The sequence below is a fragment of the Fringilla coelebs genome (genome assembly GCF_963513975.1).
Source record: "Fringilla coelebs genome assembly, chromosome: Z".
Lineage (NCBI taxonomy): Eukaryota > Metazoa > Chordata > Aves > Passeriformes > Fringillidae > Fringilla > Fringilla coelebs.
Window position 1 is genome coordinate 75026535 of NC_140031.1, and position 25991 is coordinate 75052525.

The following is a 25991-nucleotide window of genomic DNA, read 5'->3' on the forward strand; positions in this document are numbered from 1 at the left end:
GGTCCTGGCAGGACTGCAGCACTCGGCATCCTCAGCCAGCAACAGCAAAGTGCTGGCTGCAATGAAATTTGCAGCTCTGCCTTGCACTAAAAACAGCACCACACACAAGTGGCACTTACCGGTTCAGAGAGTTCAGGTGTGACCACTGACGGAGGCTGGCGGTCATCCACCTCAGTTTGCTCCTCTTGGGCTTCTTCGCCAGGAGGAGCAGCAGCCAGGGGAGAGACGGCTGCTGGTTCTGTCATCTGTTGAAAGACACAAGCATGAGTGAAAGGCCATTTCCTTTTAATTAGAACCTCATCTCTATTCAGATCTACCACCACGTCTTCTAAGGAGAGAGTAAAACAACTCCTAGCAACATAGGGATCCCAACTCACAGCCACCAAATTAAAATTCAACTGAACTCTAGATGGATATGAAGTGGTTTTTTCTCCATTCCTGGTATCAGCAAGCACAGATTTGGAAAACTGAACTCAGACTTTTTGAAAGCTTTTACTTCTTGAAATGCAAAACTAGGAAAGCGACAGCAATGCCTTTGCTACTCATGCTGCTGCAGATGTGGAAAACTCAAACGGGATCAGGATCCCAATCCACACCTGGAAAAGGGCAGGAAACCTTGTGCAGAAGCACCTTTCCTTGCTAGAAGTGGAGGACAATGAACAGGCCTTCTCCTCCTTGCAACGCAACAGACCAAGGAGCCAACAAACCACAAGATGCAAGTGTCACCCACTCCAGTGCCTAAAGCACTTGGATGCAGTGATGGTATGTTTGCTGGTGAAACAGCCCTTCTGCTGAGCACTGTCACGCAGGGATTGATGGAAGTCCCACTGAAGGACCCTCAAGAGCTTCCCATTGTCCAGGCAAAAGCCTCCCCAGCACCTCCTCACTGGCCTTGTGCTCTACCCTCTTGCCCAGCTCCCGTGGCCGTCCCTGCACACGCTCCAGCCCCTCAATCCCTTTCTGTGTCACAGGGCCCACAGCTGCACACAGCCCTCCAGCTGTGGCCGCAGCGCTGCCCAGCACAGGGCGACGCTCACTGCCCTGCTCCTGCTGCCCCTCTGCTGCTGACACAAGACAAGATGCCCTTGGCCTTCTTGGCCACCTGGCTACACACTGTCTCATCTTCAGCTGCTCAGGATCGTTAGCTCTGCGTCCTTTTGGCCTATGCAGCTCCCCAACTACAAAGGTGCCCAGTTGACCTCAGATACAGCATGCACCATTTCTAGATGACCTCTTCCGAGCAACACAAGACAGCAGTCAACGGCTTGCAACTGAAACCCCACTCCAGGCTCCAAAGCACTTGCCAAAGCTGACGGCTGCACAAAATATGCATCAACAGAAACTGGCCGCTTCTGCTGTTTGCCTCGCAAGAAGGTTTCGCAAGTCCGCACTTTGTTTCTTTGGCCGCACAAGACAAGAATGGCCCCCCAAAGCTGCATGGACAACACAATCCTCCCCTGGCAGCTTATCAAAAGCCAAAAGACACCTGGCACCAAAGCGACTGTACAAGCAAAGAACTAGTCTAGGAAACTGCAGACCAGTTTCACAAGCCAAACACACCTTTCCAAAAAAGGAAAACACAAACAAAACAAGCCCTGGCACCTCCAGCAGTTCCACCTTTGCCCTTGGCCATAGCACGGCAGAAGCCGAGAGACGATGGAGCCTCCCTTAGCCAAGCAGCCAGATGCTCTCCCAGAGGCACCAACCCTTTGGACCTCTACGTGACAGCTCAAAGGCCATGTTCTGCTGGCGCTGCCTGGAGAAAATCACGAGGTCCTGGCAGGACTGCAGCACTCGGCATCCTCAGCCAGCAACAGCAAAGTGCTGGCTGCAATGAAATTTGCAGCTCTGCCTTGCACTAAAAACAGCACCACACACAAGTGGCACTTACCGGTTCAGAGAGTTCAGGTGTGACCACTGACGGAGGCTGGCGGTCATCCACCTCAGTTTGCTCCTCTTGGGCTTCTTCGCCAGGAGGAGCAGCAGCCAGGGGAGAGACGGCTGCTGGTTCTGTCATCTGTGGAAAGACACAAGCATGAGTGAAAGGCCATTTCCTTTTAATTAGAACCTCATCTCTATTCAGATCTACCACCACGTCTTCTAAGGAGAGAGTAAAACAACTCCTAGCAACATAGGGATCCCAACTCACAGCCACCAAATTCAAATGCAACTGAACTCTAGATGGATATGAAGTGGTTTTTCGTCCATTCCTGGTATCAGCAAGCACAGATTTGGAAAACTGAACTCAGACTTTTTGAAAGCTTTTACTTCTTGAAATGCAAAACTAGGAAAGCGACAGCAATGCCTTTGCTACTCATGCTGCTGCAGATGTGGAAAACTCAAACGGGATCAGGATGCCAATCCACACCTGGAAAAGGGCAGGAAACCTTGTGCAGAAGCACCTTTCCTTGCTAGAAGTGGAGGACAATGAACAGGCCTTCTCCTCCTTGCAACGCAACAGACCAAGGAGCCAACAAACCACAAGATGCAAGTGTCACCCACTCCAGTGCCTAAAGCACTTGGATGCAGTGATGGTATGTTTGCTGGTGAAACAGCCCTTCTGCTGAGCACTGTCACGCAGGGATTGATGGAAGTCCCACTGAAGGTCCCTCAAGAGCTTCCCATTGTCCAGGCAAAAGCCTCCCCAGCACCTCCTCACTGGCCTTGTGCTCTACCCTCTTGCCCAGCTCCCGTGGCCGTCCCTGCACACGCTCCAGCCCCTCAATCCCTTTCTGTGTCACAGGGCCCACAGCTGCACACAGCCCTCCAGCTGTGGCCGCAGCGCTGCCCAGCACAGGGCGACGCTCACTGCCCTGCTCCTGCTGCCCCTCTGCTGCTGACACAAGACAAGATGCCCTTGGCCTTCTTGGCCACCTGGCTACACACTGTCTCATCTTCAGCTGCTCAGGATCGTTAGCTCTGCGTCCTTTTGGCCTATGCAGCTCCCCAACTACAAAGGTGCCCAGTTGACCTCAGATACAGCATGCACCATTTCTAGATGACCTCTTCCGAGCAACACAAGACAGCAGTCAACGGCTTGCAATTGAAACCCCATTCCAGGCTCCAAAGCACTCGCCAAAGCTGACAACTGCACAAAATATGCATCAACAGAAACTGGCCGCTTCTGCTGTTTGCCTCGCAAGAAGGTTTCGCAAGTCCGCACTTTGTTTCTTTGGCCGCACAAGACAAGAATGGCCCCCCAAAGCTGCATGGACAACACAATCCTCCCCTGGCAGCTTATCAAAAGCCAAAAGACACCTGGCACCAAAGCGACTGTACAAGCAAAGAACTAGTCTAGGAAACTGCAGACCAGTTTCACAAGCCAAACACACCTTTCCAAAAAGGGAAAACACAAACAAAACAAGCCCTGGCACCTCCAGCAGTTCCACCTTTGCCCTTGGCCATAGCACGGCAGAAGCCGAGAGATGGAGCCTCCCTTAGCCAAGCAGCCAGATGCTCTCCCAGAGGCACCAACCCTTTGGACCTCTACGTGACAGCTCAAAGGCCATGTTCTGCTGGCGCTGCCTGGAGAAAATCACGAGGTCCTGGCAGGACTGCAGCACTCGGCATCCTCAGCCAACAACAGCAAAGTGCTGGCTGCAATGAAATTTGCAGCTCTGCCTTGCACTAAAAACAGCACCACACACAAGTGGCACTTACCGGTTCAGAGAGTTCAGGTGTGACCACTGACGGAGGCTGGCGGTCATCCACCTCAGATTGCTCCTCTTGGGCTTCTTCGCCAGGAGGAGCAGCAGCCAGGGGAGAGACGGCTGCTGGTTCTGTCATCTGTGGAAAGACACAAGCATGAGTGAAAGGCCATTTCCTTTTAATTAGAACCTCATCTCTATTCAGATCTACCACCACGTCTTCTAAGGAGAGAGTAAAACAACTCCTAGCAACAAAGGGATCCCAACTCACAGCCACCAAATTCAAATGGGTCCATTCAACTGAACTCTAGATGGATATGAAGTGGTTTTTTCTCCCTTCTTGGTATCAGCAAGCACAGATTTGGAAAACTGAACTCAGACTTTTTGAAAGCTTTTACTTCTTGAAATGCAAAACTAGGAAAGCGACAGCAATGCCTTTGCTACTCATGCTGCTGCAGATGTGGAAAACTCAAACGGGATCAGGATGCCAATCCACACCTGGAAAAGGGCAGGAAACCTTGTGCAGAAGCACCTTTCCTTGCTAGAAGTGGAGGACAATGAACAGGCCTTCTCCTCCTTGCAACGCAACAGACCAAGGAGCCAACAAACCACAAGATGCAAGTGTCACCCACTCCAGTGCCTAAAGCACTTGGATGCAGTGATGGTATGTTTGGTGGTGAAACAGCCCTTCTGCTGAGCACTGTCACGCAGGGATTGATGGAAGTCCCACTGAAGGACCCTCAAGAGCTTCCCATTGTCCAGGCAAAAGCCTCCCCAGCACCTCCTCACTGGCCTTGTGCTCTACCCTCTTGCCCAGCTCCCGTGGCCGTCCCTGCACACGCTCCAGCCCCTCAATCCCTTTCTGTGTCACAGGGCCCACAGCTGCACACAGCCCTCCAGCTGTGGCCGCAGCGCTGCCCAGCACAGGGCGACGCTCACTGCCCTGCTCCTGCTGCCCCTCTGCTGCTGACACAAGACAAGATGCCCTTGGCCTTCTTGGCCACCTGGCTACACACTGTCTCATCTTCAGCTGCTCAGGATCGTTAGCTCTGCGTCCTTTTGGCCTATGCAGCTCCCCAACTACAAAGGTGCCCAGTTGACCTCAGATACAGCATGCACCATTTCTAGATGACCTCTTCCGAGCAACACAAGACAGCAGTCAACGGCTTGCAACTGAAACCCCACTCCAGGCTCCAAAGCACTTGCCAAAGCTGACGGCTGCACAAAATATGCATCAACAGAAACTGGCCGCTTCTGCTGTTTGCCTCGCAAGAAGGTTTCGCAAGTCCGCACTTTGTTTCTTTGGCCGCACAAGACAAGAATGGCCCCCCAAAGCTGCATGGACAACACAATCCTCCCCTGGCAGCTTATCAAAAGCCAAAAGACACCTGGCACCAAAGCGACTGTACAAGCAAAGAACTAGTCTAGGAAACTGCAGACCAGTTTCACAAGCCAAACACACCTTTCCAAAAAAGGAAAACACAAACAAAACAAGCCCTGGCACCTCCAGCAGTTCCACCTTTGCCCTTGGCCATAGCACGGCAGAAGCCGAGAGACGATGGAGCCTCCCTTAGCCAAGCAGCCAGATGCTCTCCCAGAGGCACCAACCCTTTGGACCTCTACGTGACAGCTCAAAGGCCATGTTCTGCTGGCGCTGCCTGGAGAAAATCACGAGGTCCTGGCAGGACTGCAGCACTCGGCATCCTCAGCCAGCAACAGCAAAGTGCTGGCTGCAATGAAATTTGCAGCTCTGCCTTGCACTAAAAACAGCACCACACACAAGTGGCACTTACCGGTTCAGAGAGTTCAGGTGTGACCACTGACGGAGGCTGGCGGTCATCCACCTCAGTTTGCTCCTCTTGGGCTTCTTCGCCAGGAGGAGCAGCAGCCAGGGGAGAGACGGCTGCTGGTTCTGTCATCTGTGGAAAGACACAAGCATGAGTGAAAGGCCATTTCCTTTTAATTAGAACCTCATCTCTATTCAGATCTACCACCACGTCTTCTAAGGAGAGAGTAAAACAACTCCTAGCAACATAGGGATCCCAACTCACAGCCACCAAATTCAAATGCAACTGAACTCTAGATGGATATGAAGTGGTTTTTCGTCCATTCCTGGTATCAGCAAGCACAGATTTGGAAAACTGAACTCAGACTTTTTGAAAGCTTTTACTTCTTGAAATGCAAAACTAGGAAAGCGACAGCAATGCCTTTGCTACTCATGCTGCTGCAGATGTGGAAAACTCAAACGGGATCAGGATGCCAATCCACACCTGGAAAAGGGCAGGAAACCTTGTGCAGAAGCACCTTTCCTTGCTAGAAGTGGAGGACAATGAACAGGCCTTCTCCTCCTTGCAACGCAACAGACCAAGGAGCCAACAAACCACAAGATGCAAGTGTCACCCACTCCAGTGCCTAAAGCACTTGGATGCAGTGATGGTATGTTTGCTGGTGAAACAGCCCTTCTGCTGAGCACTGTCACGCAGGGATTGATGGAAGTCCCACTGAAGGTCCCTCAAGAGCTTCCCATTGTCCAGGCAAAAGCCTCCCCAGCACCTCCTCACTGGCCTTGTGCTCTACCCTCTTGCCCAGCTCCCGTGGCCGTCCCTGCACACGCTCCAGCCCCTCAATCCCTTTCTGTGTCACAGGGCCCACAGCTGCACACAGCCCTCCAGCTGTGGCCGCAGCGCTGCCCAGCACAGGGCGACGCTCACTGCCCTGCTCCTGCTGCCCCTCTGCTGCTGACACAAGACAAGATGCCCTTGGCCTTCTTGGCCACCTGGCTACACACTGTCTCATCTTCAGCTGCTCAGGATCGTTAGCTCTGCGTCCTTTTGGCCTATGCAGCTCCCCAACTACAAAGGTGCCCAGTTGACCTCAGATACAGCATGCACCATTTCTAGATGACCTCTTCCGAGCAACACAAGACAGCAGTCAACGGCTTGCAATTGAAACCCCATTCCAGGCTCCAAAGCACTCGCCAAAGCTGACAACTGCACAAAATATGCATCAACAGAAACTGGCCGCTTCTGCTGTTTGCCTCGCAAGAAGGTTTCGCAAGTCCGCACTTTGTTTCTTTGGCCGCACAAGACAAGAATGGCCCCCCAAAGCTGCATGGACAACACAATCCTCCCCTGGCAGCTTATCAAAAGCCAAAAGACACCTGGCACCAAAGCGACTGTACAAGCAAAGAACTAGTCTAGGAAACTGCAGACCAGTTTCACAAGCCAAACACACCTTTCCAAAAAGGGAAAACACAAACAAAACAAGCCCTGGCACCTCCAGCAGTTCCACCTTTGCCCTTGGCCATAGCACGGCAGAAGCCGAGAGATGGAGCCTCCCTTAGCCAAGCAGCCAGATGCTCTCCCAGAGGCACCAACCCTTTGGACCTCTACGTGACAGCTCAAAGGCCATGTTCTGCTGGCGCTGCCTGGAGAAAATCACAAGGTCCTGGCAGGACTGCAGCACTCGGCATCCTCAGCCAACAACAGCAAAGTGCTGGCTGCAATGAAATTTGCAGCTCTGCCTTGCACTAAAAACAGCACCACACACAAGTGGCACTTACCGGTTCAGAGAGTTCAGGTGTGACCACTGACGGAGGCTGGCGGTCATCCACCTCAGATTGCTCCTCTTGGGCTTCTTCGCCAGGAGGAGCAGCAGCCAGGGGAGAGACGGCTGCTGGTTCTGTCATCTGTGGAAAGACACAAGCATGAGTGAAAGGCCATTTCCTTTTAATTAGAACCTCATCTCTATTCAGATCTACCACCACGTCTTCTAAGGAGAGAGTAAAACAACTCCTAGCAACAAAGGGATCCCAACTCACAGCCACCAAATTCAAATGGGTCCATTCAACTGAACTCTAGATGGATATGAAGTGGTTTTTTCTCCCTTCTTGGTATCAGCAAGCACAGATTTGGAAAACTGAACTCAGACTTTTTGAAAGCTTTTACTTCTTGAAATGCAAAACTAGGAAAGCGACAGCAATGCCTTTGCTACTCATGCTGCTGCAGATGTGGAAAACTCAAACGGGATCAGGATGCCAATCCACACCTGGAAAAGGGCAGGAAACCTTGTGCAGAAGCACCTTTCCTTGCTAGAAGTGGAGGACAATGAACAGGCCTTCTCCTCCTTGCAACGCAACAGACCAAGGAGCCAACAAACCACAAGATGCAAGTGTCACCCACTCCAGTGCCTAAAGCACTTGGATGCAGTGATGGTATGTTTGCTGGTGAAACAGCCCTTCTGCTGAGCACTGTCACGCAGGGCTTGATGGAAGTCCCACTGAAGGTCCCTCAAGAGCTTCCCATTGTCCAGGCAAAAGCCTCCCCAGCACCTCCTCACTGGCCTTGTGCTATACGCTCTTGCCCAGCTCCCGTGGCCGTCCCTGCACACGCTCCAGCCCCTCAATCCCTTTCTGTGTCACAGGGCCCACAGCTGCACACAGCCCTCCAGCTGTGGCCGCAGCGCTGCCCAGCACAGGGCGACGCTCACTGCCCTGCTCCTGCTGCCCCTCTGCTGCTGACACAAGACAAGATGCCCTTGGCCTTCTTGGCCACCTGGCTACACACTGTCTCATCTTCAGCTGCTCAGGATCGTTAGCTCTGCGTCCTTTTGGCCTATGCAGCTCCCCAACTACAAAGGTGCCCAGTTGACCTCAGATACAGCATGCACCATTTCTAGATGACCTCTTCCGAGCAACACAAGACAGCGGTCAACAGCTTGCAACTGAAACCCCACTCCAGGCTCCAAAGCACTTGCCAAAGCTGACGGCTGCACAAAATATGCATCAACAGAAACTGGCCGCTTCTGCTGTTTGCCTCGCAAGAAGGTTTCGCAAGTCCGCACTTTGTTTCTTTGGCCGCACAAGACAAGAATGGCCCCCCACAGCTGCATGGACAACACAATCCTCCCCTGGCAGCTTATCAAAAGCCAAAAGACACCTGGCACCAAAGCGACTGTACAAGCAAAGAACTAGTCTAGGAAACTGCAGACCAGTTTCACAAGCCAAACACACCTTTCCAAAAAGGGAAAACACAAACAAAACAAGCCCTGGCACCTCCAGCAGTTCCACCTTTGCCCTTGGCCATGGCACGGCAGAAGCCGAGAGATGGAGCCTCCCTGAGCCAAGCAGCCAGATGCTCTCCCAGAGGCACCAACCCTTTGGACCTCTACGTGACAGCTCAAAGGCCATGTTCTGCTGGCTCTGCCTGGAGAAAATCACGAGGTCCTGGCAGGACTGCAGCACTCGGCATCCTCAGCCAGCAACAGCAAAGTGCTGTCTTCAATGAAATTTGCAGCTCTGCCTTGCACTAAAAACAGCACCACACACAAGTGGCACTTACTGGTTCAGAGAGTTCAGGTGTGACCACTGACGGAGGCTGGCAGTCATCCACCTCAGTTTGCTCCTCTTGGGCTTCTTCGCCAGGAGGAGCAGCAGCCAGGGGAGAGACGGCTGCTGGTTCTGTCATCTGTGGAAAGACACAAGCATGAGTGAAAGGCCATTTCCTTTTAATTAGAACCTCATCTCTATTCAGATCTACCACCACGTCTTCTAAGGAGAGAGTAAAACAACTCCTAGCAACATAGGGATCCCAACTCACAGCCACCAAATTCAAATGCAACTGAACTCTAGATGGATATGAAGTGGTTTTTTCTCCATTCCTGGTATCAGCAAGCACAGATTTGGAAAACTGAACTCAGACTTTTTGAAAGCTTTTACTTCTTGAAATGCAAAACTAGGAAAGCGACAGCAATGCCTTTGCTACTCATGCTGCTGCAGATGTGGAAAACTCAAACGGGATCAGGATGCCAATCCACACCTGGAAAAGGGCAGGAAACCTTGTGCAGAAGCACCTTTCCTTGCTAGAAGTGGAGGACAATGAACAGGCCTTCTCCTCCTTGCAACGCAACAGACCAAGGAGCCAACAAACCACAAGATGCAAGTGTCACCCACTCCAGTGCCTAAAGCACTTGGATGCAGTGATGGTATGTTTGGTGGTGAAACAGCCCTTCTGCTGAGCACTGTCACGCAGGGATTGATGGAAGTCCCACTGAAGGTCCCTTAAGAGCTTCCCATTGTCCAGGCAAAAGCCTCCCCAGCACCTCCTCACTGGCCTTGTGCTATACGCTCTTGCCCAGCTCCCGTGGCCGTCCCTGCACACGCTCCAGCCCCTCAATCCCTTTCTGTGTCACAGGGCCCACAGCTGCACACAGCCCTCCAGCTGTGGCCGCAGCGCTGCCCAGCACAGGGCGACGCTCACTGCCCTGCTCCTGCTGCCCCTCTGCTGCTGACACAAGACAAGATGCCCTTGGCCTTCTTGGCCACCTGGCTACACACTGTCTCATCTTCAGCTGCTCAGGATCGTTAGCTCTGCGTCCTTTTGGCCTATGCAGCTCCCCAACTACAAAGGTGCCCAGTTGACCTCAGATACAGCATGCACCATTTCTAGATGACCTCTTCCGAGCAACACAAGACAGCAGTCAACGGCTTGCAACTGAAACCCCATTCCAGGCTCCAAAGCACTTGCCAAAGCTGACAACTGCACAAAATATGCATCAACAGAAACTGGCCGCTTCTGCTGTTTGCCTCGCAAGAAGGTTTCGCAAGTCCGCACTTTGTTTCTTTGGCCGCACAAGACAAGAATGGCCCCCCAAAGCTGCATGGACAACACAATCCTCCCCTGGCAGCTTATCAAAAGCCAAAAGACACCTGGCACCAAAGCGACTGTACAAGCAAAGAACTAGTCTAGGAAACTGCAGACCAGTTTCACAAGCCAAACACACCTTTCCAAAAAGGGAAAACAAACAAAACAAGCCCTGGCACCTCCAGCAGTTCCACCTTTGCCCTTGGCCATAGCACGGCAGAAGCCGAGAGATGGAGCCTCCCTTAGCCAAGCAGCCAGATGCTCTCCCAGAGGCACCAACCCTTTGGACCTCTACGTGACAGCTCAAAGGCCATGTTCTGCTGGCGCTGCCTGGAGAAAATCACGAGGTCCTGGCAGGACTGCAGCACTCGGCATCCTCAGCCAGCAACAGCAAAGTGCTGGCTGCAATGAAATTTGCAGCTCTGCCTTGCACTAAAAACAGCACCACACACAAGTGGCACTTACCGGTTCAGAGAGTTCAGGTGTGACCACTGACGGAGGCTGGCGGTCATCCACCTCAGATTGCTCCTCTTGGGCTTCTTCGCCAGGAGGAGCAGCAGCCAGGGGAGAGACGGCTGCTGGTTCTGTCATCTGTGGAAAGACACAAGCATGAGTGAAAGGCCATTTCCTTTTAATTAGAACCTCATCTCTATTCAGATCTACCACCACGTCTTCTAAGGAGAGAGTAAAACAACTCCTAGCAACATAGGGATCCCAACGCACAGCCACCAAATTAAAATTCAACTGAACTCTAGATGGATATGAAGTGGTTTTTTCTCCATTCCTGGTATCAGCAAGCACAGATTTGGAAAACTGAACTCAGACTTTTTGAAAGCTTTTACTTCTTGAAATGCAAAACTAGGAAAGCGACAGCAATGCCTTTGCTACTCATGCTGCTGCAGATGTGGAAAACTCAAACGGGATCAGGATCCCAATCCACACCTGGAAAAGGGCAGGAAACCTTGTGCAGAAGCACCTTTCCTTGCTAGAAGTGGAGGACAATGAACAGGCCTTCTCCTCCTTGCAACGCAACAGACCAAGGAGCCAACAAACCACAAGATGCAAGTGTCACCCACTCCAGTGCCTAAAGCACTTGGATGCAGTGATGGTATGTTTGCTGGTGAAACAGCCCTTCTGCTGAGCACTGTCACGCAGGGCTTGATGGAAGTCCCACTGAAGGTCCCTCAAGAGCTTCCCATTGTCCAGGCAAAAGCCTCCCCAGCACCTCCTCACTGGCCTTGTGCTCTACCCTCTTGCCCAGCTCCCGTGGCCGTCTCTGCACACGCTCCAGCCCCTCAATCCCTTTCTGTGTCACAGGGCCCACAGCTGCACACAGCCCTCCAGCTGTGGCCGCAGCGCTGCCCAGCACAGGGCGACGCTCACTGCCCTGCTCCTGCTGCCCCTCTGCTGCTGACACAAGACAAGATGCCCTTGGCCTTCTTGGCCACCGGGCTACACACTGTCTCATCTTCAGCTGCTCAGGATCGTTAGCTCTGCGTCCTTTTGGCCTATGCAGCTCCCCAACTACAAAGGTGCCCAGTTGACCTCAGATACAGCATGCACCATTTCTAGATGACCTCTTCCGAGCAACACAAGACAGCAGTCAACGGCTTGCAACTGAAACCCCATTCCAGGCTCCAAAGCACTTGCCAAAGCTGACGGCTGCACAAAATATGCATCAACAGAAACTGGCCGCTTCTGCTGTTTGCCTCGCAAGAAGGTTTCGCAAGTCCGCACTTTGTTTCTTTGGCCGCACAAGACAAGAATGGCCCCCCAAAGCTGCATGGACAACACAATCCTCCCCTGGCAGCTTATCAAAAGCCAAAAGACACCTGGCACCAAAGCGACTGTACAAGCAAAGAACTAGTCTAGGAAACTGCAGACCAGTTTCACAAGCCAAACACACCTTTCCAAAAAGGGAAAACACAAACAAAACAAGCCCTGGCACCTCCAGCAGTTCCACCTTTGCCCTTGGCCATAGCACGGCAGAAGCCGAGAGATGGAGCCTCCCTTAGCCAAGCAGCCAGATGCTCTCCCAGAGGCACCAACCCTTTGGACCTCTACGTGACAGCTCAAAGGCCATGTTCTGCTGGCTCTGCCTGGAGAAAATCACGAGGTCCTGGCAGGACTGCAGCACTCGGCATCCTCAGCCAGCAACAGCAAAGTGCTGGCTGCAATGAAATTTGCAGCTCTGCCTTGCACTAAAAACAGCACCACACACAAGTGGCACTTACCGGTTCAGAGAGTTCAGGTGTGACCACTGACGGAGGCTGGCGGTCATCCACCTCAGATTGCTCCTCTTGGGCTTCTTCGCCAGGAGGAGCAGCAGCCAGGGGAGAGACGGCTGCTGGTTCTGTCATCTGTGGAAAGACACAAGCATGAGTGAAAGGCCATTTCCTTTTAATTAGAACCTCATCTCTATTCAGATCTACCACCACGTCTTCTAAGGAGAGAGTAAAACAACTCCTAGCAACATAGGGATCCCAACTCACAGCCACCAAATTCAAATGGGTCCATTCAACTGAACTCTAGATGGATATGAAGTGGTTTTTTCTCCATTCCTGGTATCAGCAAGCACAGATTTGGAAAACTGAACTCAGACTTTTTGAAAGCTTTTACTTCTTGAAATGCAAAACTAGGAAAGCGACAGCAATGCCTTTGCTACTCATGCTGCTGCAGATGTGGAAAACTCAAACGGGATCAGGATGCCAATCCACACCTGGAAAAGGGCAGGAAACCTTGTGCAGAAGCACCTTTCCTTGCTAGAAGTGGAGGACAATGAACAGGCCTTCTCCTCCTTGCAACGCAATAGACCAAGGAGCCAACAAACCACAAGATGCAAGTGTCACCCACTCCAGTGCCTAAAGCACTTGGATGCAGTGATGGTATGTTTGGTGGTGAAACAGCCCTTCTGCTGAGCACTGTCACGCAGGGCTTGATGGAAGTCCCACTGAAGGTCCCTCAAGAGCTTCCCATTGTCCAGGCAAAAGCCTCCCCAGCACCTCCTCACTGGCCTTGTGCTCTACCCTCTTGCCCAGCTCCCGTGGCCGTCTCTGCACACGCTCCAGCCCCTCAATCCCTTTCTGTGTCACAGGGCCCACAGCTGCACACAGCCCTCCAGCTGTGGCCGCAGCGCTGCCCAGCACAGGGCGACGCTCACTGCCCTGCTCCTGCTGCCCCTCTGCTGCTGACACAAGACAAGATGCCCTTGGCCTTCTTGGCCACCGGGCTACACACTGTCTCATCTTCAGCTGCTCAGGATCGTTAGCTCTGCGTCCTTTTGGCCTATGCAGCTCCCCAACTACAAAGGTGCCCAGTTGACCTCAGATACAGCATGCACCATTTCTAGATGACCTCTTCCGAGCAACACAAGACAGCAGTCAACGGCTTGCAACTGAAACCCCATTCCAGGCTCCAAAGCACTTGCCAAAGCTGACAACTGCACAAAATATGCATCAACAGAAACTGGCCGCTTCTGCTGTTTGCCTCGCAAGAAGGTTTCGCAAGTCCGCACTTTGTTTCTTTGGCCGCACAAGACAAGAATGGCCCCCCAAAGCTGCATGGACAACACAATCCTCCCCTGGCAGCTTATCAAAAGCCAAAAGACACCTGGCACCAAAGCGACTGTACAAGCAAAGAACTAGTCTAGGAAACTGCAGACCAGTTTCACAAGCCAAACACACCTTTCCAAAAAGGGAAAACACAAACAAAACAAGCCCTGGCACCTCCAGCAGTTCCACCTTTGCCCTTGGCCATAGCACGGCAGAAGCCGAGAGATGGAGCCTCCCTTAGCCAAGCAGCCAGATGCTCTCCCAGAGGCACCAACCCTTTGGACCTCTACGTGACAGCTCAAAGGCCATGTTCTGCTGGCGCTGCCTGGAGAAAATCACGAGGTCCTGGCAGGACTGCAGCACTCGGCATCCTCAGCCAACAACAGCAAAGTGCTGGCTGCAATGAAATTTGCAGCTCTGCCTTGCACTAAAAACAGCACCACACACAAGTGGCACTTACCGGTTCAGAGAGTTCAGGTGTGACCACTGACGGAGGCTGGCGGTCATCCACCTCAGATTGCTCCTCTTGGGCTTCTTCGCCAGGAGGAGCAGCAGCCAGGGGAGAGACGGCTGCTGGTTCTGTCATCTGTGGAAAGACACAAGCATGAGTGAAAGGCCATTTCCTTTTAATTAGAACCTCATCTCTATTCAGATCTACCACCACGTCTTCTAAGGAGAGAGTAAAACAACTCCTAGCAACAAAGGGATCCCAACTCACAGCCACCAAATTCAAATGGGTCCATTCAACTGAACTCTAGATGGATATGAAGTGGTTTTTTCTCCCTTCTTGGTATCAGCAAGCACAGATTTGGAAAACTGAACTCAGACTTTTTGAAAGCTTTTACTTCTTGAAATGCAAAACTAGGAAAGCGACAGCAATGCCTTTGCTACTCATGCTGCTGCAGATGTGGAAAACTCAAACGGGATCAGGATGCCAATCCACACCTGGAAAAGGGCAGGAAACCTTGTGCAGAAGCACCTTTCCTTGCTAGAAGTGGAGGACAATGAACAGGCCTTCTCCTCCTTGCAACGCAACAGACCAAGGAGCCAACAAACCACAAGATGCAAGTGTCACCCACTCCAGTGCCTAAAGCACTTGGATGCAGTGATGGTATGTTTGCTGGTGAAACAGCCCTTCTGCTGAGCACTGTCACGCAGGGCTTGATGGAAGTCCCACTGAAGGTCCCTCAAGAGCTTCCCATTGTCCAGGCAAAAGCCTCCCCAGCACCTCCTCACTGGCCTTGTGCTATACGCTCTTGCCCAGCTCCCGTGGCTGTCCCTGCACACGCTCCAGCCCCTCAATCCCTTTCTGTGTCACAGGGCCCACAGCTGCACACAGCCCTCCAGCTGTGGCCGCAGCGCTGCCCAGCACAGGGCGACGCTCACTGCCCTGCTCCTGCTGCCCCTCTGCTGCTGACACAAGACAAGATGCCCTTGGCCTTCTTGGCCACCTGGCTACACACTGTCTCATCTTCAGCTGCTCAGGATCGTTAGCTCTGCGTCCTTTTGGCCTATGCAGCTCCCCAACTACAAAGGTGCCCAGTTGACCTCAGATACAGCATGCACCATTTCTAGATGACCTCTTCCGAGCAACACAAGACAGCGGTCAACGGCTTGCAACTGAAACCCCACTCCAGGCTCCAAAGCACTTGCCAAAGCTGACGGCTGCACAAAATATGCATCAACAGAAACTGGCCGCTTCTGCTGTTTGCCTCGCAAGAAGGTTTCGCAAGTCCGCACTTTGTTTCTTTGGCCGCACAAGACAAGAATGGCCCCCCACAGCTGCATGGACAACACAATCCTCCCCTGGCAGCTTATCAAAAGCCAAAAGACACCTGGCACCAAAGCGACTGTACAAGCAAAGAACTAGTCTAGGAAACTGCAGACCAGTTTCACAAGCCAAACACACCTTTCCAAAAAGGGAAAACACAAACAAAACAAGCCCTGGCACCTCCAGCAGTTCCACCTTTGCCCTTGGCCATAGCACGGCAGAAGCCGAGAGATGGAGCCTCCCTTAGCCAAGCAGCCAGATGCTCTCCCAGAGGCACCAACCCTTTGGACCTCTACGTGACAGCTCAAAGGCCATGTTCTGCTGGCTCTGCCTGGAGAAAATCACGAGGTCCTGGCAGGACTGCAGCACTCGGCATCCTCAGCCAGCAACAGCAAAGTGCTGGCTGCAATGAAATTTGCAGCTCTGCCTTGCACTAAAAACAGCACCACACACAAGTGGCACTTACCGGTTCAGAGAGTTCAGGTGTGACCACTGACGGAGGCTGGCGGTCATCCACCTCAGTTTGCTCCTCTTGGGCTTCTTCGCCAGGAGGAGCAGCAGCCAGGGGAGAGACGGCTGCTGGTTCTGTCATCTGTGGAAAGACACAAGCATGAGTGAAAGGCCATTTCCTTTTAATTAGAACCTCATCTCTATTCAGATCTACCACCACGTCTTCTAAGGAGAGAGTAAAACAACTCCTAGCAACATAGGGATCCCAACTCACAGCCACCAAATTAAAATTCAACTGAACTCTAGATGGATATGAAGTGGTTTTTTCTCCATTCCTGGTATCAGCAAGCACAGATTTGGAAAACTGAACTCAGACTTTTTGAAAGCTTTTACTTCTTGAAATGCAAAACTAGGAAAGCGACAGCAATGCCTTTGCTACTCATGCTGCTGCAGATGTGGAAAACTCAAACGGGATCAGGATCCCAATCCACACCTGGAAAAGGGCAGGAAACCTTGTGCAGAAGCACCTTTCCTTGCTAGAAGTGGAGGACAATGAACAGGCCTTCTCCTCCTTGCAACGCAACAGACCAAGGAGCCAACAAACCACAAAATGCAAGTGTCACCCACTCCAGTGCCTAAAGCACTTGGATGCAGTGATGGTATGTTTGCTGGTGAAACAGCCCTTCTGCTGAGCACTGTCACGCAGGGATTGATGGAAGTCCCACTGAAGGTCCCTTAAGAGCTTCCCATTGTCCAGGCAAAAGCCTCCCCAGCACCTCCTCACTGGCCTTGTGCTCTACCCTCTTGCCCAGCTCCCGTGGCCGTCCCTGCACACGCTCCAGCCCCTCAATCCCTTTCTGTGTCACAGGGCCCACAGCTGCACACAGCCCTCCAGCTGTGGCCGCAGCGCTGCCCAGCACAGGGCGACGCTCACTGCCCTGCTCCTGCTGCCCCTCTGCTGCTGACACAAGACAAGATGCCCTTGGCCTTCTTGGCCACCTGGCTACACACTGTCTCATCTTCAGCTGCTCAGGATCGTTAGCTCTGCGTCCTTTTGGCCTATGCAGCTCCCCAACTACAAAGGTGCCCAGTTGACCTCAGATACAGCATGCACCATTTCTAGATGACCTCTTCCGAGCAACACAAGACAGCAGTCAACGGCTTGCAACTGAAACCCCACTCCAGGCTCCAAAGCACTTGCCAAAGCTGACAACTGCACAAAATATGCATCAACAGAAACTGGCCGCTTCTGCTGTTTGCCTCGCAAGAAGGTTTCGCAAGTCCGCACTTTGTTTCTTTGGCCGCACAAGACAAGAATGGCCCCCCAAAGCTGCATGGACAACACAATCCTCCCCTGGCAGCTTATCAAAAGCCAAAAGACACCTGGCACCAAAGCGACTGTACAAGCAAAGAACTAGTCTAGGAAACTGCAGACCAGTTTCACAAGCCAAACACACCTTTCCAAAAAGGGAAAACAAACAAAACAAGCCCTGGCACCTCCAGCAGTTCCACCTTTGCCCTTGGCCATAGCACGGCAGAAGCCGAGAGATGGAGCCTCCCTTAGCCAAGCAGCCAGATGCTCTCCCAGAGGCACCAACCCTTTGGACCTCTACGTGACAGCTCAAAGGCCATGTTCTGCTGGCGCTGCCTGGAGAAAATCACGAGGTCCTGGCAGGACTGCAGCACTCGGCATCCTCAGCCAGCAACAGCAAAGTGCTGGCTGCAATGAAATTTGCAGCTCTGCCTTGCACTAAAAACAGCACCACACACAAGTGGCACTTACCGGTTCAGAGAGTTCAGGTGTGACCACTGACGGAGGCTGGCGGTCATCCACCTCAGTTTGCTCCTCTTGGGCTTCTTCGCCAGGAGGAGCAGCAGCCAGGGGAGAGACGGCTGCTGGTTCTGTCATCTGTGGAAAGACACAAGCATGAGTGAAAGGCCATTTCCTTTTAATTAGAACCTCATCTCTATTCAGATCTACCACCACGTCTTCTAAGGAGAGAGTAAAACAACTCCTAGCAACATAGGGATCCCAACGCACAGCCACCAAATTAAAATTCAACTGAACTCTAGATGGATATGAAGTGGTTTTTTCTCCATTCCTGGTATCAGCAAGCACAGATTTGGAAAACTGAACTCAGACTTTTTGAAAGCTTTTACTTCTTGAAATGCAAAACTAGGAAAGCGACAGCAATGCCTTTGCTACTCATGCTGCTGCAGATGTGGAAAACTCAAACGGGATCAGGATCCCAATCCACACCTGGAAAAGAGCAGGAAACCTTGTGCAGAAGCACCTTTCCTTGCTAGAAGTGGAGGACAATGAACAGGCCTTCTCCTCCTTGCAACGCAACAGACCAAGGAGCCAACAAACCACAAGATGCAAGTGTCACCCACTCCAGTGCCTAAAGCACTTGGATGCAGTGATGGTATGTTTGCTGGTGAAACAGCCCTTCTGCTGAGCACTGTCACGCAGGGCTTGATGGAAGTCCCACTGAAGGTCCCTCAAGAGCTTCCCATTGTCCAGGCAAAAGCCTCCCCAGCACCTCCTCACTGGCCTTGTGCTATACGCTCTTGCCCAGCTCCCGTGGCCGTCCCTGCACACGCTCCAGCCCCTCAATCCCTTTCTGTGTCACAGGGCCCACAGCTGCACACAGCCCTCCAGCTGTGGCCGCAGCGCTGCCCAGCACAGGGCGACGCTCACTGCCCTGCTCCTGCTGCCCCTCTGCTGCTGACACAAGACAAGATGCCCTTGGCCTTCTTGGCCACCTGGCTACACACTGTCTCATCTTCAGCTGCTCAGGATCGTTAGCTCTGCGTCCTTTTGGCCTATGCAGCTCCCCAACTACAAAGGTGCCCAGTTGACCTCAGATACAGCATGCACCATTTCTAGATGACCTCTTCCGAGCAACACAAGACAGCGGTCAACGGCTTGCAACTGAAACCCCACTCCAGGCTCCAAAGCACTTGCCAAAGCTGACGGCTGCACAAAATATGCATCAACAGAAACTGGCCGCTTCTGCTGTTTGCCTCGCAAGAAGGTTTCGCAAGTCCGCACTTTGTTTCTTTGGCCGCACAAGACAAGAATGGCCCCCCACAGCTGCATGGACAACACAATCCTCCCCTGGCAGCTTATCAAAAGCCAAAAGACACCTGGCACCAAAGCGACTGTACAAGCAAAGAACTAGTCTAGGAAACTGCAGACCAGTTTCACAAGCCAAACACACCTTTCCAAAAAGGGAAAACACAAACAAAACAAGCCCTGGCACCTCCAGCAGTTCCACCTTTGCCCTTGGCCATAGCACGGCAGAAGCCGAGAGATGGAGCCTCCCTTAGCCAAGCAGCCAGATGCTCTCCCAGAGGCACCAACCCTTTGGACCTCTACGTGACAGCTCAAAGGCCATGTTCTGCTGGCTCTGCCTGGAGAAAATCACGAGGTCCTGGCAGGACTGCAGCACTCGGCATCCTCAGCCAGCAACAGCAAAGTGCTGGCTGCAATGAAATTTGCAGCTCTGCCTTGCACTAAAAACAGCACCACACACAAGTGGCACTTACCGGTTCAGAGAGTTCAGGTGTGACCACTGACGGAGGCTGGCGGTCATCCACCTCAGTTTGCTCCTCTTGGGCTTCTTCGCCAGGAGGAGCAGCAGCCAGGGGAGAGACGGCTGCTGGTTCTGTCATCTGTGGAAAGACACAAGCATGAGTGAAAGGCCATTTCCTTTTAATTAGAACCTCATCTCTATTCAGATCTACCACCACGTCTTCTAAGGAGAGAGTAAAACAACTCCTAGCAACATAGGGATCCCAACTCACAGCCACCAAATTAAAATTCAACTGAACTCTAGATGGATATGAAGTGGTTTTTTCTCCATTCCTGGTATCAGCAAGCACAGATTTGGAAAACTGAACTCAGACTTTTTGAAAGCTTTTACTTCTTGAAATGCAAAACTAGGAAAGCCACAGCAATGCCTTTGCTACTCATGCTGCTGCAGATGTGGAAAACTCAAACGGGATCAGGATCCCAATCCACACCTGGAAAAGGGCAGGAAACCTTGTGCAGAAGCACCTTTCCTTGCTAGAAGTGGAGGACAATGAACAGGCCTTCTCCTCCTTGCAACGCAACAGACCAAGGAGCCAACAAACCACAAGATGCAAGTGTCACCCACTCCAGTGCCTAAAGCACTTGGATGCAGTGATGGTATGTTTGCTGGTGAAACAGCCCTTCTGCTGAGCACTGTCACGCAGGGATTGATGGAAGTCCCACTGAAGGTCCCTTAAGAGCTTCCCATTGTCCAGGCAAAAGCCTCCCCAGCACCTCCTCACTGGCCTTGTGCTCTACCCTCTTGCCCAGCTCCCGTGGCCGTCCCTGCACACGCTCCAGCCCCTCAATCCCTTTCTGTGTCACAGGGCCCACAGCTGCACACAGCCCTCCAGCTGTGGCCGCAGCGCTGCCCAGCACAGGGCGACGCTCACTGCCCTGCTCCTGCTGCCCCTCTGCTGCTGACACAAGACAAGATGCCCTTGGCCTTCTTGGCCACCTGGCTACACACTGTCTCATCTTCAGCTGCTCAGGATCGTTAGCTCTGCGTCCTTTTGGCCTATGCAGCTCCCCAACTACAAAGGTGCCCAGTTGACCTCAGATACAGCATGCACCATTTCTAGATGACCTCTTCCGAGCAACACAAGACAGCAGTCAACGGCTTGCAACTGAAACCCCACTCCAGGCTCCAAAGCACTTGCCAAAGCTGACAACTGCACAAAATATGCATCAACAGAAACTGGCCGCTTCTGCTGTTTGCCTCGCAAGAAGGTTTCGCAAGTCCGCACTTTGTTTCTTTGGCCGCACAAGACAAGAATGGCCCCCCAAAGCTGCATGGACAACACAATCCTCCCCTGGCAGCTTATCAAAAGCCAAAAGACACCTGGCACCAAAGCGACTGTACAAGCAAAGAACTAGTCTAGGAAACTGCAGACCAGTTTCACAAGCCAAACACACCTTTCCAAAAAGGGAAAACAAACAAAACAAGCCCTGGCACCTCCAGCAGTTCCACCTTTGCCCTTGGCCATAGCACGGCAGAAGCCGAGAGATGGAGCCTCCCTTAGCCAAGCAGCCAGATGCTCTCCCAGAGGCACCAACCCTTTGGACCTCTACGTGACAGCTCAAAGGCCATGTTCTGCTGGCGCTGCCTGGAGAAAATCACGAGGTCCTGGCAGGACTGCAGCACTCGGCATCCTCAGCCAGCAACAGCAAAGTGCTGGCTGCAATGAAATTTGCAGCTCTGCCTTGCACTAAAAACAGCACCACACACAAGTGGCACTTACCGGTTCAGAGAGTTCAGGTGTGACCACTGACGGAGGCTGGCGGTCATCCACCTCAGTTTGCTCCTCTTGGGCTTCTTCGCCAGGAGGAGCAGCAGCCAGGGGAGAGACGGCTGGTGGTTCTGTCATCTGTGGAAAGACACAAGCATGAGTGAAAGGCCATTTCCTTTTAATTAGAACCTCATCTCTATTCAGATCTACCACCACGTCTTCTAAGGAGAGAGTAAAACAACTCCTAGCAACATAGGGATCCCAACGCACAGCCACCAAATTAAAATTCAACTGAACTCTAGATGGATATGAAGTGGTTTTTTCTCCATTCCTGGTATCAGCAAGCACAGATTTGGAAAACTGAACTCAGACTTTTTGAAAGCTTTTACTTCTTGAAATGCAAAACTAGGAAAGCGACAGCAATGCCTTTGCTACTCATGCTGCTGCAGATGTGGAAAACTCAAACGGGATCAGGATCCCAATCCACACCTGGAAAAGAGCAGGAAACCTTGTGCAGAAGCACCTTTCCTTGCTAGAAGTGGAGGACAATGAACAGGCCTTCTCCTCCTTGCAACGCAACAGACCAAGGAGCCAACAAACCACAAGATGCAAGTGTCACCCACTCCAGTGCCTAAAGCACTTGGATGCAGTGATGGTATGTTTGCTGGTGAAACAGCCCTTCTGCTGAGCACTGTCACGCAGGGCTTGATGGAAGTCCCACTGAAGGTCCCTCAAGAGCTTCCCATTGTCCAGGCAAAAGCCTCCCCAGCACCTCCTCACTGGCCTTGTGCTATACGCTCTTGCCCAGCTCCCGTGGCCGTCCCTGCACACGCTCCAGCCCCTCAATCCCTTTCTGTGTCACAGGGCCCACAGCTGCACACAGCCCTCCAGCTGTGGCCGCAGCGCTGCCCAGCACAGGGCGACGCTCACTGCCCTGCTCCTGCTGCCCCTCTGCTGCTGACACAAGACAAGATGCCCTTGGCCTTCTTGGCCACCAGGCTACACACTGTCTCATCTTCAGCTGCTCAGGATCGTTAGCCCTGCGTCCTTTTGGCCTATGCAGCTCCCCAACTACAAAGGTGCCCAGTTGACCTCAGATACAGCATGCACCATTTCTAGATGACCTCTTCCGAGCAACACAAGACAGCAGTCAACGGCTTGCAACTGAAACCCCACTCCAGGCTCCAAAGCACTTGCCAAAGCTGACGGCTGCACAAAATATGCATCAACAGAAACTGGCCGCTTCTGCTGTTTGCCTCGCAAGAAGGTTTCGCAAGTCCGCACTTTGTTTCTTTGGCCGCACAAGACAAGAATGGCCCCCCAAAGCTGCATGGACAACACAATCCTCCCCTGGCAGCTTATCAAAAGCCAAAAGACACCTGGCACCAAAGCGACTGTACAAGCAAAGAACTAGTCTAGGAAACTGCAGACCAGTTTCACAAGCCAAACACACCTTTCCAAAAAGGGAAAACACAAACAAAACAAGCCCTGGCACCTCCAGCAGTTCCACCTTTGCCCTTGGCCATAGCACGGCAGAAGCCGAGAGATGGAGCCTCCCTTAGCCAAGCAGCCAGATGCTCTCCCAGAGGCACCAACCCTTTGGACCTCTACGTGACAGCTCAAAGGCCATGTTCTGCTGGCGCTGCCTGGAGAAAATCACGAGGTCCTGGCAGGACTGCAGCACTCGGCATCCTCAGCCAGCAACAGCAAAGTGCTGGCTGCAATGAAATTTGCAGCTCTGCCTTGCACTAAAAACAGCACCACACACAAGTGGCACTTACCGGTTCAGAGAGTTCAGGTGTGACCACTGACGGAGGCTGGCGGTCATCCACCTCAGATTGCTCCTCTTGGGCTTCTTCGCCAGGAGGAGCAGCAGCCAGGGGAGAGACGGCTGCTGGTTCTGTCATCTGTGGAAAGACACAAGCATGAGTGAAAGGCCATTTCCTTTTAATTAGAACCTCATCTCTATTCAGATCTACCACCACGTCTTCTAAGGAGAGAGTAAAACAACTCCTAGCAACATAGGGATCCCAACTCACAGCCACCAAATTCAAATGGGTCCATTCAACTGAACTCTAGATGGATATGAAGTGGTTTTTTCTCCCTTCTTGGTATCAGCAAGCACAGATTTGGAAAACTGAACTCAGACTTTTTGAAAGCTTTTACTTCTTGAAATGCAAAACTAGGAAAGCGACAGCAATGCCTTTGCTACTCATGCTGCTGCAGATGTGGAAAACTCAAACGGGATCAGGATGCCAATCCACACCTGGAAAAGGGCAGGAAACCTTGTGCAGAAGCACCTTTCCTTGCTAGAAGTGGAGGACAATGAACAGGCCTTCTCCTCCTTGCAACGCAACAGACCAAGGAGCCAACAAACCACAAGATGCAAGTGTCACCCACTCCAGTGCCTAAAGCACTTGGATGCAGTGATGGTATGTTTGCTGGTGAAACAGCCCTTCTGCTGAGCACTGTCACGCAGGGATTGATGGAAGTCCCACTGAAGGTCCCTCAAGAGCTTCCCATTGTCCAGGCAAAAGCCTCCCCAGCACCTCCTCACTGGCCTTGTGCTCTACCCTCTTGCCCAGCTCCCGTGGCCGTCCCTGCACACGCTCCAGCCCCTCAATCCCTTTCTGTGTCACAGGGCCCACAGCTGCACACAGCCCTCCAGCTCTGGCCGCAGCGCTGCCCAGCACAGGGCGACGCTCACTGCCCTGCTCCTGCTGCCCCTCTGCTGCTGACACAAGACAAGATGCCCTTGGCCTTCTTGGCCACCGGGCTACACACTGTCTCATCTTCAGCTGCTCAGGATCGTTAGCCCTGCGTCCTTTTGGCCTATGCAGCTCCCCAACTACAAAGGTGCCCAGTTGACCTCAGATACAGCATGCACCATTTCTAGATGACCTCTTCCGAGCAACACAAGACAGCAGTCAACGGCTTGCAACTGAAACCCCACTCCAGGCTCCAAAGCACTTGCCAAAGCTGACGGCTGCACAAAATATGCATCAACAGAAACTGGCCGCTTCTGCTGTTTGCCTCGCAAGAAGGTTTCGCAAGTCCGCACTTTGTTTCTTTGGCCGCACAAGACAAGAATGGCCCCCCAAAGCTGCATGGACAACACAATCCTCCCCTGGCAGCTTATCAAAAGCCAAAAGACACCTGGCACCAAAGCGACTGTACAAGCAAAGAACTAGTCTAGGAAACTGCAGACCAGTTTCACAAGCCAAACACACCTTTCCAAAAAGGGAAAACACAAACAAAACAAGCCCTGGCACCTCCAGCAGTTCCACCTTTGCCCTTGGCCATAGCACGGCAGAAGCCGAGAGATGGAGCCTCCCTTAGCCAAGCAGCCAGATGCTCTCCCAGAGGCACCAACCCTTTGGACCTCTACGTGACAGCTCAAAGGCCATGTTCTGCTGGCGCTGCCTGGAGAAAATCACGAGGTCCTGGCAGGACTGCAGCACTCGGCATCCTCAGCCAGCAACAGCAAAGTGCTGGCTGCAATGAAATTTGCAGCTCTGCCTTGCACTAAAAACAGCACCACACACAAGTGGCACTTACCGGTTCAGAGAGTTCAGGTGTGACCACTGACGGAGGCTGGCGGTCATCCACCTCAGATTGCTCCTCTTGGGCTTCTTCGCCAGGAGGAGCAGCAGCCAGGGGAGAGACGGCTGCTGGTTCTGTCATCTGTGGAAAGACACAAGCATGAGTGAAAGGCCATTTCCTTTTAATTAGAACCTCATCTCTATTCAGATCTACCACCACGTCTTCTAAGGAGAGAGTAAAACAACTCCTAGCAACATAGGGATCCCAACTCACAGCCACCAAATTCAAATGGGTCCATTCAACTGAACTCTAGATGGATATGAAGTGGTTTTTTCTCCCTTCTTGGTATCAGCAAGCACAGATTTGGAAAACTGAACTCAGACTTTTTGAAAGCTTTTACTTCTTGAAATGCAAAACTAGGAAAGCGACAGCAATGCCTTTGCTACTCATGCTGCTGCAGATGTGGAAAACTCAAACGGGATCAGGATGCCAATCCACACCTGGAAAAGGGCAGGAAACCTTGTGCAGAAGCACCTTTCCTTGCTAGAAGTGGAGGACAATGAACAGGCCTTCTCCTCCTTGCAACGCAACAGACCAAGGAGCCAACAAACCACAAGATGCAAGTGTCACCCACTCCAGTGCCTAAAGCACTTGGATGCAGTGATGGTATGTTTGCTGGTGAAACAGCCCTTCTGCTGAGCACTGTCACGCAGGGATTGATGGAAGTCCCACTGAAGGTCCCTCAAGAGCTTCCCATTGTCCAGGCAAAAGCCTCCCCAGCACCTCCTCACTGGCCTTGTGCTCTACCCTCTTGCCCAGCTCCCGTGGCCGTCCCTGCATGCGCTCCAGCCCCTCAATCCCTTTCTGTGTCACAGGGCCCACAGCTGCACACAGCCCTCCAGCTCTGGCCGCAGCGCTGCCCAGCACAGGGCGACGCTCACTGCCCTGCTCCTGCTGCCCCTCTGCTGCTGACACAAGACAAGATGCCCTTGGCCTTCTTGGCCACCGGGCTACACACTGTCTCATCTTCAGCTGCTCAGGATCGTTAGCCCTGCGTCCTTTTGGCCTATGCAGCTCCCCA